The sequence below is a fragment of the Sinocyclocheilus anshuiensis genome, unplaced genomic scaffold (genome assembly GCF_001515605.1).
Source record: "Sinocyclocheilus anshuiensis isolate Anshui unplaced genomic scaffold, SAMN03320099.WGS_v1.1 scaffold624, whole genome shotgun sequence".
NCBI classification, from domain to species: Eukaryota; Metazoa; Chordata; class Actinopteri; order Cypriniformes; family Cyprinidae; genus Sinocyclocheilus; species Sinocyclocheilus anshuiensis.
The window spans coordinates 729,265-743,439 of record NW_015554128.1 but is presented as its reverse complement, the minus strand read 5'-3'; the positions used below and the strand labels follow the sequence as shown (position 1 = coordinate 743,439).

The 14,175-nt window shown below is 38.3% G+C and overlaps 1 long non-coding RNA gene across 1 annotated transcript; it reads right to left on the bottom strand.

Annotated features, from left to right (window-relative positions):
- Window positions 1–499: 499 nt before the first annotated feature.
- On the bottom strand, window positions 500–8,863 carry LOC107670210 (uncharacterized). The gene is made up of 3 exons (XR_001632071.1): window positions 8,853–8,863; window positions 7,768–7,771; window positions 500–603 (listed from the first exon to the last, which is right to left on the bottom strand). It is a non-coding gene; the product is annotated as an uncharacterized LOC107670210 (long non-coding RNA).
- Window positions 8,864–14,175: the final 5,312 nt, after the last annotated feature.

Here is a 14,175-nt window from a genome sequence, read left to right as displayed (position 1 = left end):
CACACACACACCTGCCCGCATTCAAATGGCAGCTATGAATCTTCATTGCATCTATCAGTGTGGAAAGCTCCCCTTCTATAAATGACTATTGATGATGCTGCTGTATTGTAGGGGGAGCGACTACGCCGGGGAAATTTTCAGGGAGAGAGAGCGAGTGCAGGGTCATTCGACTTGAGTCTGAATCTTAAAGGGTTAGTTCACCCAAAAATGAAAAATTCTGTCATTAATTACTCATCCTCATGTCGTTCCAAACCCGTAAGACCTCCGTTCATCTTCGGAACACAAATTAAGATATTTTTGATGCATTCTGACAGCTCTCTGACCCTCCCATAGACAGCAAGGGTACTACCACGATCAACATCCAGAAACGTAGCAAGGAGATCGGTAAAATAATCCATGTGACATCAGGGGTTCAACCGTAATATTACGAAGCTACGAGAATACTTTTTGTGCGAAAAATGAAAAAAAAAAAAAAGACTTTATTCAACAATTTGTCTCCTCCGCGTCACCCTAGCGCCATTTTGGAGAGTATCCACTGAACGCAAACAGTGCATGTTGTTCTGTGACAGCCGCACCACACGGGTCCATTGTTTTCGTTCAATACTCTCCAAAATGGCGCTAGGGTGACGCGGAGAAGACAAATTGTTGAATAAAGTCGTTTGTTTTTTTGTTTTTTTTTGCGCACAAAAAGTATTCTCGTAGCTTCGAAATATTACGGTTGAACCGCTGATGTCACATGGATTATTTTACCGATCTCCTTGCTACGTTTCTGGACGTTGATCGTGGTAGTACCCTTGCTGTCTATGGGAGGGTCAGAGAGCTCTCAGATTCCATCAGAAATATCTTAATTTGTGTTCCGAAGATGAACGGAGGTCTTACAGGTTTGGAACGACATGAGGGTGAGTAATTAATGACAGAATTTTCATTTTTGGGTGAACTATCCCTTTAAGAAAACCCCTGAAGGTGCCGACAGCACCTTGATTTATCAGGCTGTTTCCTGCTTATGTGTGTATGATGTCATATCGGCCTGCTTAAATCAAACTGAAGGTAATCCAAAACGCTCAGATCAATGCTGAGAGAGACAATAAGGTGAGCACATCCTTATTTGCCGCTGATATATAACAGCCATAAGCAGCATTACTTAGCTTCGGTTTGAAGTCCTGAATCATAATTCCCTTAAATATATATCATAGTTGCCAAGGTTACTGAACAGTCCAGTGACATGATTCTATAGTTGCACAAAAGAGATGTAGGCCTCATTAGTGCTGATTATATACTGCTACATTGCAAGAACTTGTTCTCTTTTCATTCCCTGCCAAGTAGTTTTCTCTTATCTCCTCTGAAATTCCCAAATGAAAACCAACGGCCAGCATTCAAGGACTTCTACTGCTCTCTGAAGGTTCTCTTTTTCTTTTCGGTTACTACGGCTTGGTCTAAGTTTAAAGCTGTGGGGCAAAATGTGTAGCGGAGAAACTCGTTGATAAAAATCATTTTTTCCCAGATAACAACATAAAAGATGCCCTTGACAATGTAAGTGAAGAAACAAAATCATCCTCGAGACTGGGTCACCGAATCAAAGGCTTATTGCGTGCTATGATGTCATTACGCTGCCCCTTAACAACATCTACCAGCTGAAGATAGCCTGCAGAAACGCAGCTGACTCACAGTCAACAAAATAATTTGACAAGTCATTCCTGTGCTTCGCACGCTTTAGAAGAAATAAATGCATGTTCAGGTGAGGATGAGTTACATCATTATTTCTGACACTTCCTACTGCATGATTTTACCAAATCATTTCTAAAAGGGCACTGAAATGTCACTTTCTTGAATTGTTACAGGGTTGAAGAGTTAAATTCAGTCATTATTTACTCACCCTCAATCCATGCGGTTGTCTTATTTCCCTGGAACACAAAAGGAAAAGTATAGCAAAATGTCACAAGGATCTACCGTAGAAAGTAATATAAAAGTAGCTAATCAGCAATTTTTTTTTTTTTTTTTTTTTCTGTAGTAGTTTCCTGTCATCATTTTCACTGGCCCTACCACAAATTAAAATGTTTATAGCCAAACAGCAATTTTTTTTTTTTTTTTTTTTTTCTGTAGTAGTTTCCTGTCATCATTTTCACTGGCCCTACCACAAATTAAAATGTTTTAATAATTTTATTTTAATCATTTTATTGATAGCAAATTATTTTTTCTTAAAGATATTATAAAATATTATTATAAAAATGTTTATTAAATGCAACATTTTCTTTACAAAGGTTTTGCTCAAGTGAGCGCAAAATGTAAAACAATAAAATGTAAAGAAAAAAACATTTTAATGTTTTCAACTGATTCTTGTTAATGGTTTCAAGACTATTAAAATAAATAATAAATAAAACAAATATAGTACAATATATAGTTATTGTAAAACAATGAATACATTCAAAAATAAATACATGTAAAACAAATAAGTGAATACATAAGTAAATAAATAAATAAAATCACATTTAAATAAATGTTTTCTACAGATTCTTACTCATGCTTACAAGACTTCCAGGCTTTATTAGAATAAATAACGAATAAATAAAACATAAAATGTAAAATAATAAAGCCATAAATAATTGAAAACCAATAAATAAATAATTGATTTTCTAAATTCTTACTCCTGCTTTCAAAAGTATTGCATTTCATTACATGTATTACATGTCAAGTTGCAATATAGAAAACATCACAGAAAAGTTTTATATTTATCATTAAATGTTAAGTTTTCTTTACATATGTTTTTGTTCATTAAAATGGAGTACTAAAAATAAAATGTAATCACATTTTAATAATTGTATTCAACAGATTCTTACTAATGCTTTCAAGACAGTTGGGACAAATAAAATAAATAAAACAAATGTAAAACAATAAAAAGTGTGTATATATATATATATATATATATATAATGAATGAATAAATAACATAAATTAATGTACATTTTAAAATGTAAATTGTATTACTGTAAAACAATACATAAATAAATCACTTTTGAAAAAAATAAAAGTTTTCTACAGATTCTTACTCATGCTTCCAAGACTATTACATGTCATTACATTGTATGTCAAGTTGCAATGTAGAAAACATCAGAGAAAGCCAAACATAATACACAAAGCTATCGTATTCATATTTGGAGCTTGACACCATCCGTCCCCTTTCATTTGTAAAAGAAGGCACAAGACATTCTTCTAAACATCTCATTTTGTATCTAAATCATTTGGGTTTGGAACGAAGGTGACAGTGAGTAAATGATGACAAAACTTTGAGTTTTGGTTAAACTAACCCATTAAACCATGAAGCAATTTAGCCCATCGTATTGCTTTACATCAATCCTAAAAGGTTGTTCTCTGCCTTTGCATAGTGCTTACACGATTTTCCACCGGCTAAGTTCGCAGTGTCAACCACAGGCGACTTTATAAAGTACGACGACGGATTCTAGTCCAAATCAATCACCTTATAACTGTACCAAACGTACAAATCTTCCCTTGCAATTCACCAAACCGCTCGGCTAGCTCTTGCTTCTGTCTCTTTCTTTCTTTCTCTCCCTCTTCATTTGACACCGTTAAGGCTGTGCAAAGAGAGGAAAGCAATCGTGTCAGGGGAGATTTTCGAGAAACCCTAGCAGAACCAATGGTTCTCCATTAAGGTAATGAGGCCCCAGGAATGGCCATGTCGGCTCTCTCATTTGCGCCGTCTCCGACCCCACTGCCTGCTCATGAGGATACATCCTTCGTTCCATAATGACCTTCTCAGTCTTGCTTTTCTCCCTCTCTTCCTCCTCCCACGTTCCTGCCCTCGTCTAATACAACTAGTGAGGAGGGAGGGCTGCGATGCCGGAATCCGCCCCATCGATTCTGGTGCATTATTCCCAGAGGTTACATGGGAAAGATGGCGGCAGATGACACTCGTGTTTGCGGAGGCTCTGTCGCTCCCCAAGATTGTTGTCTTAAAGCTGCCCCTGCAGATCAATTTGGGAAGTGTTAGCACTTAGCAAGTGTGGCTCAGTTTAGCGCTCTTCTCGCTGGCGTACATCTGTCTACGGCGTCAATCGATCACAACAGCATTCTCCCACACATAAACACACACACCTGTCATCTGAAAGAGAGAAAAGAGATCTAGCAAACATATCTTCCTCAGACGTACAGTACAGACGTGGAGGGTGTAGGAATGACAAATGTGTGAAGAAGGTCGGCTACTCAAGATGTTCAATGACTATTGCACTGCAAGGAACACCAGGGAATGAAAAAAGCTCTTTAAAAACGGTTTCAAAGGCAAGATGCATCACTGGAGTTTTACTTTTAGTGCTTTAATGGAATCATAACACACTGTATGGCCAAATGTATGTGGACACTCAAAAACCAGCCATATGTGCTTGTTGAATATTTCATTTCAAAACTATTGGCACGAACAGGGAGTAGGGATAGGAATCATAAGAAATTATGATTCTGGTTCTTTAATGATTTCATTAATGATTCTTTTAGTACTTCAGAGGAAGAAATATTTTGAAAACAAGAAATACAATTATACTGCCAAAGAAAGACAGACAGTCGATAGATAGATAGATAGATAGATAGATAGATAGATAGATAGATAGATAGATAGAAAGAACACAATATTCAGCAAGTAGTCGACCAGTATTCCAAACATATCCAGTGAAATGATATACCCTAACAAATAAAACCCTTCGGCTGTGTTTCTGGGCAGGCCGAGAGAAGAACTGATCTGTTGTACCATGTGTGTGGTGGCAGAGGCCTGCCATGATGGCGAGGGTTCAAACACAATTGATTCCTTGACGGCCATGGGAATTGGCAGGCCGAGCAAGAGCTGGATAAGTATTTCATGCCCCAGCAGCTAAGCTAACACTAGAGCCTATCTCAAAATACACCACTTGATAGATTTGTTAAGCTGGTACCTGCGCTGAACCTTTATAGTATTCAACATTAATTACTGAGCACTGGACAAAGACAAATGTTTAAGAAAAGAGTTTAGCCGTCACTTCGTTTAACTGATCTGAAGGGCATGTTGCATGTTAAGAAGATACACTATTGAGCAAAAGAGTAAATCTCTAATCTTCTGTAATCTTTTAACATGATTAATTTAGTGAATTAATTAAGGTAATGGCTGAAATCGATAGCGGTTCATAATTACTTAATAGGGAAAAGGCCTCAAGTGTATATGGATAACTAATTAATTGAATTCCACAGTGGCTTGGGTGTAAAATTGCCTTTATTCTTGACATTCTTTAAAGGAAAAAACTGAAATGTCAAGATCGAAGAGCTCTTGATGGATCCTATGTGAAATGCAACTGGGAACAGAACCAATCTTGGTTAAGAAAAACACCTTATTAATCCCTTAGGTGTCTTGACAAACCAAATCTGCAGAGGTTCCTGCCCTTTCTTCTTTGAGCAGACGTTTTTTATGTCCAACTGAAGTTTGTATTTATTTCTCTTTCATTGGTTAATCAAACGGTCATTACCGGGTCATCTAACCCTTTCAGTCATCTTTTCTTTATTGCTGTAATCTATTTGCATCCCGCGCCCCATACCTGCTGATATCGGTCGTTTCTGTTTGTGGTGCAACGTTACTCATTTTTATAAACCTCTGAGAGGACGAGCCAGGTTTTGATCACAGCAGAATGAGGATCGGTTTATTGGCGGAACCATCAGTCATAGTTCATACATGGTCTGGACTCATACTAAAGGAGGTAGAGCTTTTTCGCATTTGGCTCCCAAACTCTGGAATAGCCTTCCTGATAACGTTCGGGGTTCAGACACACTCTCTCTGTTTAAATCTAGATTAAAGACACATCTCTTTGGCCAAGCATTCAAATAATGCATCTCATAATCTTTTACTGCAGTTATATCTGATCAAATGCACATTATTATTCTTTAGTTTGGGTTAAACAAATTAATTTGACTTGGTTGGAACAGCAGCTACGCTAATTATGTCTCTATTTGTTTCTCTGTTAGGATTTACACAAGCTTCAGTCTGGATCCAGAACACCTGAGAAGAGATGATGCCAACCCCTCAGAGGACCTCAGATGATGCCAACCCTGAAACAACATAAACTACCACATTTTGCTATAAGTTTGATTGCATCATATAATAATTGCTGTTAATAGTGTTCATCGTCTGTTTGATTACGTCTTTAATTGATTTTTCCGTACATTTCTGCCATATGTACATAAACTGACAGTCACCACTGATAAGCTACTACTAAATATTGTAGAAACTTAATTTTCTGTAAAGTTTCTTTGCAACGATTTGTATCGTAAAAAGCGCTATACAAATAAACTTGAATTGAATACGTTTAAAACACACAACAGGGACATGATGGATGTTCCCCACCAGCAAACTCGCTGGTGAAGTTCCACAGAAGCCGACAGGAAAGATCCATTATCTTTTCTCGCTGAAGGTCGGCCAAACGGATGCGGCCCACATCTCGAGAAAACATCCCACATGGATGAGGCGGAGCAGAAAACATTTCCACTCACCTAAGAGGTCTCTCCAGGAGTGCAAGATTTCTTATTTCTGCGGCTGACAGCCTCTCTGCGGTCGCAGGCACCCCTCTTGCTCCGGGACTCTTGGCTTTAGGTGCTCCATTCCAACTCTGAAGACGTCTGCAGGTCTTTTATCAAGTGCAAAACCTGCCAAACACAAAAACGGAGAAGATCGGGGCTGCCGCAAGTTCAGCGTGCTTCAGAAGAATGATTATGCCCTTGTCCAAAGTAACCTCAATTTCAGACTTGGACAGCCTGTGTAATGAAGCCCAGAAAGAGAGCGGTCAAGATAGAAAGCTAAGAGCGGTGGAGAACACAATAAGACTCCTCTGACGAGTTGAAAGAGATAGAAAAGATTAAGTGATCGAGCCTTCAAGTGAAGTACATCAGGTATTTTCTTTGACCCCCGCTTGTACGGATACACCCAACACCTGGTTTAATGAAAGTGAATGTGTCACAGATTCTCCAATAGTTGCCTACTGGCGGTCAGCAACGATGTTGCATTCGAAACTGCTGTTTTCACAAGCTGTAGCATACATGAACCGGTAATAAATATTTATCTCCTAATAGCATTACTGCATTTTCAAAGCGAATGATGGATTCCCTTGTCTTTGCCCACCTTGAAAAGCCCGCCTCATGAATATATAACACGCTCCTCCAAACAATTTTTACATTTTGTCATTGTCAATGATGCATGCCACCAAATATGCCCTTTTTTAACCCAAAGATGCACTTGTGAGATTACAAATTTAGGAAGGAAACCCAAATTTTGCATTTCTGATGACGCGCATTTATTATTTCCATAGAAACATGCACTAAAATTAACATAGGAACTAAATTTAGCATCTATATTACACTACATGCATGTTTTAAAAACACTCCACCTGCAAGTCACGTAATATCACACTTTGCACAACACGCATCCATTTGTGCAGCGGTTTTTTGCCTCGGGACCAGGAGAGAGATGCTTTTTTGTATAAAAGCCACATTGATGAAGCCAAGCCTCCCTCACCCAGAGCAGCTGTCCCCCAAATTACCTCTCCGGTGTGTTAGCAAGAGGTCTTTGGCAGATTTCATCACTGGCACTGACAGAAACACCATGGTAACTCGGCCAGAGGGGAAACCACGCAGAAAAATATGGAAATTGCCACTTAAAGCCGTCCATCGGCCCCCTTGTCAGCATTCGGGCCTCTGCACTCTGGTATTGTCTAGTGCTTGTATCTGTTTGTCCATCATCCAGAAACAGCACTCAACTCCTCTCCAGGCGCTTTTTGTGACGTTGCAGTCAGGCACGAAGAGTGTGAAATAGCGCTGAAGAGTGTTTTGACAACCTTATTGCAGCGGTCATCTACGGAAAGAGATGGGTGTCCAAATGTGGAGCCGGCTAACAACTTATCTTAGCAGAGCAGACGCCCTGTTTTTCAGAAGCGGTGAAGTATTTTATGACATCAGGGTGAATCCAAAACCTGTGGAGGTGAAATTTATTGGCGATAGGTGTGGGTAAAAATGATATTTATGTACTCAGTCTGTGATTTTAATTCAATTTTGAATTACAAGGTTTTGTAATTTAATTATTTTTGATATTCTAAAAATTAGGATACTTCAATTCATGTTTATTTGAATAGGGCTTTTTACAGTACATATAGTTTCAAAGCAACCTGACTGAAAATGCATGTTTCAAATATTAATCCACTACAAATCTTTTTCAGCTTACATGAGGGCACAAACTAGCTGAGAATCAATTAATATAGAACGCTCAGCCAATATTCCTGTTCCTTCAGAAGTAAATGGCTGGTCACACATAAAGGGAGCGGGCGAAGACAAAAACATTACTCACAATTCTCCTCAAGGCTGAGCTGCAATGTGTCATGGCAACAAAAACTGTTTATCGATAAATCTCATCAAAACCCTCACTGGCTAGTCGTGATGAGAATATATGTGGTTTAAGGTACAATACACAGTAAGACTTTGTTATTTCCCTAACGTAAACTCAAAAAGGCATCCACTTTAAAAGCAAATATAAATAAATGCTGTTGCAAAAATTTGTTTCTCATTTGGTTGAGCAAAAGCCAAAAAGTATTCAATATTACTCTTTTGCCACCTAACGGTAAAGGGCAGACAATTTCAGCAGTGTAAATGCATTTGTCAGGGGTCATATTTATAAGTATTATCCACAGTTCCATCCTAATTACCGGCATCATCACGGGCCATTGCTACCAGTGCGGTGCCCTAAAACACAATCCTTCTGTCCTGTGACACCAGAGATAATTTTGATATAGCACGTAATGAGCAAAAAGGAAAAAACAGGAGCAAGAGAGGGAGGCCAGCTCGAACAGCACAAACAAATAAATAGAGACCATAATGGCAGGAAGCCGGCTCCGAAAAAAGGTCCCCTATGTTTGTATGTAATGCAATCTAATAATTAGGATCAAATTCCATTAGCAGAGGCCTGTTTTCAGCAAAAATTCTGCTTCATTAGAAGGAATGAGCAGCCTGCATCCCTCCCAAACTCGAATGCGCACCCACACGCATTTTGCCTGCATGCCCCCCTGCATACCCGCCACATCATACGCAATGCACTGAAACTGTCAGGTTTACATTTTGCCTCTGCATCTCACTGCAGCCTAATTACCATGCTAATGAACAACTAAAAGCTGCAAATTAGGATGGGAGTAGCATTGGGGCTGTACCACTCTGCCTTCCAGTACCACCCAGTTGAAATAAGCAACACAGCTGAAAAGCACCAGGTCACTCTAAGTCAGAGGAGCTGGATTTATGAGCCGAAGGTTCTAAGGGGCCCACCGGTGATCAGGTTTTAGCAAAAACAAGCCACCGTTGTAATTATACCTAACCTTAATGTATATGGTCCAGTCCAGATTTATGGACAAAGATTAATTACTTCAAGGATCAAGCCAAGGATGTGTTTATCGAAACCGAGAGCATGTGGAGTCAAGATTGAATGCATGTAAACAGAAATGTAAACAGGTTCTTATTTATCTCCACAGTTTATTTGGTGTTGATCTAACATCTCTCCACGGAGTTTGTGTCAAAGTAATTAGCATTTCATGGTTTGTCACAGTCAGAGAACCAGCAAACATCAACAGAGAGGGAGGCTTATGTGCACTCTGCCACAGACTTTCACTTTTATGTTACCAATATATCAAAACTGTTTAGAAAAAAGAACATAATGACAGCATGTCTGTTGCTAAAAATGAACTAATATGTATCTTACTTTTCTGCACACAAGTAGAGATTAACTGCCAAAGGGTGTCTAATTTAAACATTTATTTTTGCACATAATGATCAGCAATTCACTGCCTCCATGTAATTGTAAAGCAAGGTTGTACATTTGGCTCACCTGTGAAAGTTGCTATTTACTCATTCACAGTCTAGTATGTTTTGTTCACATAGAAGTGACCACAATTTCATGAAACTGTTTTTAATTTAATTATAATTCTCTATAATTATAGGAACGTTTTCCTGCATGGCCTTCTCTGACATATGAAAAAAAACTATTTTCTGACCTCAATTATACTTTCTACATAGTCAACAAATGGGATACAAAAATAAGGCCTGAATTTGTACTAAATTAGCAGAGACTACAAAACGGGTGAAAAAAGGGTTTGAATAGGCAAAATGGGCTAATAGGCTAAATAGGAGGCAGCTATCTACATTTAAGGTATTTTTCATATCTTTAATCATCTGTTATATAAAAATAAATAAATAAACCCATGGCACAGACATGGTATCAGTTTGAAATACCTTTTTTTTTTTTTGACATCTTACTGTATTATATACACTACCATTCAAAAAAAATGTTGTGGTCGGCCTATTTTTTTACTGTTCACCAAGGCTGCATTTAATGCTCATCAAAGCTGTATTTGTTTGATCAAAAATAAATCCAAAAACAATAATATTGTGAAATATGATTATTATATCACAAAATATTGTAAAAATATTTTAACTGATGGCAAAGCTGAATTTTCCACTCCAGTATTCAGTGTCACATGATCCTTCAGAAATCATTCTAATATGTTGATTTGCTGCTCAAGAAATGTGTTGATGAATAGATTTCAAAAGAACAACCATTTAAAAAAAGACCTTCTTCATAGCTGGCAAATGACAGGATGCATTTTCATATTTTCTTTGAAGTGATCCAAGGTAAATATCCACTTCATCCACTACTACTCCTTTTGTTCCCCATCCCCTGAAAAATTTAGAAAAACGGATACTCTTCAAGCTAGAATCATGTTATGTTTGAAAATAGTTCTTCTGACAACTATTCTAATATAACATATAAAATAGATCTCACAACAACATGTGATTTGTCAATGGACACCAAAGTTTACAGCATTAGTGGTATTAAAGCCATTTTTATTGGATCACAACATAATATGACTCCTTTTGCTTGGGTAACGCAATAGATTGGCAAACATCACTGCACTAAACATTACAGAACAGATATAATCTCTCACACACACATACATACTGTACAGCTAAGCAGCAGGAATACAGCTTCCCTCGGATAAATGTCAAAACAGACATAAAATGTGAGCAGATGTAAATTTGCATCAGTCTCATTGGTTGGATTGATCCGTACACGATTTACAGGGTGATTCAAGCAGTGCAATGCTCACAGCGAATTAAGGTGACAGAGATTCATAGAAAACAACTGTAATCCGTGTACGGCATCGCACTGTATTTGTGGCGGAGTATGTGAAACAACGCCGATGTTCCTTTGAAACAATTTTGTTCACAATTGAAGGTGTTGCATTCTCTGTAATAAGAATAACCCACCATGTCATCTGCACCAACTGAATGTTTTGTATCGTGTTTACAGCGAGGAAAAAAAGTACTCGTTTGAAATCAACAGCAGAGACATGGCCTCACTGTCACTCAAGTGCCAAGTCCCCCAGCAGACTCAATTACAAGTGTATTTGCATATGTTCACAGGAGTGGGATGGCAAAGGGTTACAATCGTCTCTCTTGAGGAAACTATGTGTGGAAAAATGGAAAGAGACTGTCAATGTAAAGACACGTAAGAGCAAACAAAAATGCGCGTACAAGTTTTATATCCATGATTCACATGAACCATGTTACCTGAACAGCAATTATCTCAGGAGCCCTAGACTAAATTTACTATAGTGCTACTCTATCATTGACAACAAAACATACACCGTCACATCTTGAAAGTTGCTTATTAATAGCACTACAGGTTAATATTAAAACAAATTAGAGAACACACCTACAGTATATACATGCACCGAGAAAACTGTGTGCCTTGTGCTGGTTGTGGATCAATAAAATTTCTTTACACCCATATCTCATTGTCCTAGCAGCTCAGTCAACTGTGTAAGTCACCAAGCTGTGTGATTTCAACTCAGAATTGGATTGAATCAGATTTACACCACCTAAATCCACAAACACTGCAGAGAGTATTTAAGTTTGGGCAGAACTCAGGAACTCAAATAGATGAGTTTCAGGAAGCCTTAAACTAAGAGGCCCATTGATGCTAATTACTCTCCTTAGCTGTTTGCCACTGGTAAAGCCTGTGATATTATGTAAAATAAGCATTTTTTTTCCTGATTTGATACGCTATGCATTAAAAGGTCAAATGTGTAAATAAATAAAATAAGTTTCACTCTCACCTCATCCGTCACACAAGTAGTCCCACCTTAGACTGCCAACTTCCAGGTTAGTCAGGCAGCTAAAACAGACAGAATTTTGCTTCATGCTGCTAGCTGTAAAGAACTTACATACTTCACCACTTGAAATCAGACAAAAGTCTTACCATTCAGTGTATGAGATAATTACTACCTTCTGAGTAGTTTAAAACAGATTTTGACTGGTGGCAGTCCACCCAAAACTGTACATTTTGCCCTTTGATGCTTTTAGCAAACTAGTCAGCACACTCTTCAAATAAGCATCTAATGTAATTGTCCACTTTGTAGCTTAGCTCTGAATCTTGCAGTGTAAGGGAAATTGTTCAGTTTATTGCTGGTCAGGGGTCAGCATCAGACATATTTTGTTTGGCAGTTTGTGCTAACAGCTTTGTTGTGAAACGGCCAGAGGGCAAGCAAGAGTTCAGGGCCCTCGTCCCAAACAAAATGATAGACTTCATGGGAAAACCTCAGGATTTCAGGGCACTCAGACTAGAACACAGCTATAATGTTCTTACATTTTACTTAAAGATGAAAGTCAAGTCAAGTCAAGTCACCTTTATTTATATAGCGCTTTTAACAATACAGATTGTGTCAAAGCAACTGAACAGCATTAATTAGGAAAATAGTGTGTCAATAATGCAAAATGATAATAGTAAACACTAATTTTTTCAGTTAGACAGTTCATCATTGAATTCAGTGATGTCATCATCCAGCTCAGTTCAGTTTAAATAGTATCTTTGCAATCATTTGCAATCAGTTTCTTAATAAGAGGCTTAATAACCGCCAGCTTGAATGGTTTTGGGACGTGACCTAAAGACAACGACGAGTTAATAATATTGAGAAGCGGTTCTTCTGCTACAGGTAACAACTCTTTCAGTAATTTAGTGGGTACAGGATCTAACAGGCATGTTGTTGGTTTAGATGCAGTGATAAGTTTATTTAGCTCTTCCTGTCCTATAGTTGTAAAGCACTGCAGTTTATCTTTTGGTGCGATGAATGAAGCTGAAGTATTATACGCTGTAGAATCTACATTTGTTATTGTATTTCTGATGTTATCTATTTTATCAGTGAAGAAATTCATAAAGTCATTACTATTAAACTGTGAGGGAATATTTAGATCGGGTGGCGTCTGGTTATTTGTTAATCTAACCTTAGATTAAAAACTTAAAGGAATACCTTAGATTTCAGAGAAGCCATTTGCCTTTGATAAAAAAGGATTTTTAGAGTAATAAAGTGTACCTACACACTGTATTCCAGTTTACAATTGCTCATGGAAAAAAAGCATGACTTCTTATGGGATGCACACCTAAAATTGAAAACTTTTAATCCACAGGAAGTGCTTCCCAGATCTGGAGGACAGCTATGCTAGTTTTCCTAAAATAACATGACAAACCTCGGTAAATGCATCCATCAGTGTATAGTTTCTTAATAATAAGCTCCTTTACGTTTGAGCATACCAACCCTTTGATACGATTCAGCGAAGCTAGCAACAAGAGCACAAAGACAGCCGGACTCATGATCTGACAGATTGTGTGCTGGCCATGGCCACATGTGTTCTCAAAATTACTTCACCATCATTCAGTTTCAGAGAATTGCCATGTATTCCATCAGCTAATTGCTTGCTAGTGTCAGCAAAATTAGAATTGAGGATCAGGGCATTTCAGGACTTTGTTCGTGGCTGGTCAGGGTTAATGAAAGGTTAGCATGAGGATCCTCTGGCGTTTGACACGGTAGGTAAGCATTAGCTGGGCATAAGGCATGTGGTGAATGAAGCCAGGGATGACAGGAACAGCTTTCTAAGACAGATCAGCACAATTCCCTACAAATGGGACAGAACGAGGGGTTGAACTAGCTTAGCCCAAACTGCCTCCATCAGACGAGGCTATAACGGCTAGCAAAGGCAGCAGCTCCTCCAGGGAGCGTTTAATCCATCCACCCTCTTAGCAATGCTCAATTACTGGCAGGCCCGTCCGGTCGTTGATTACCAGCAGAGT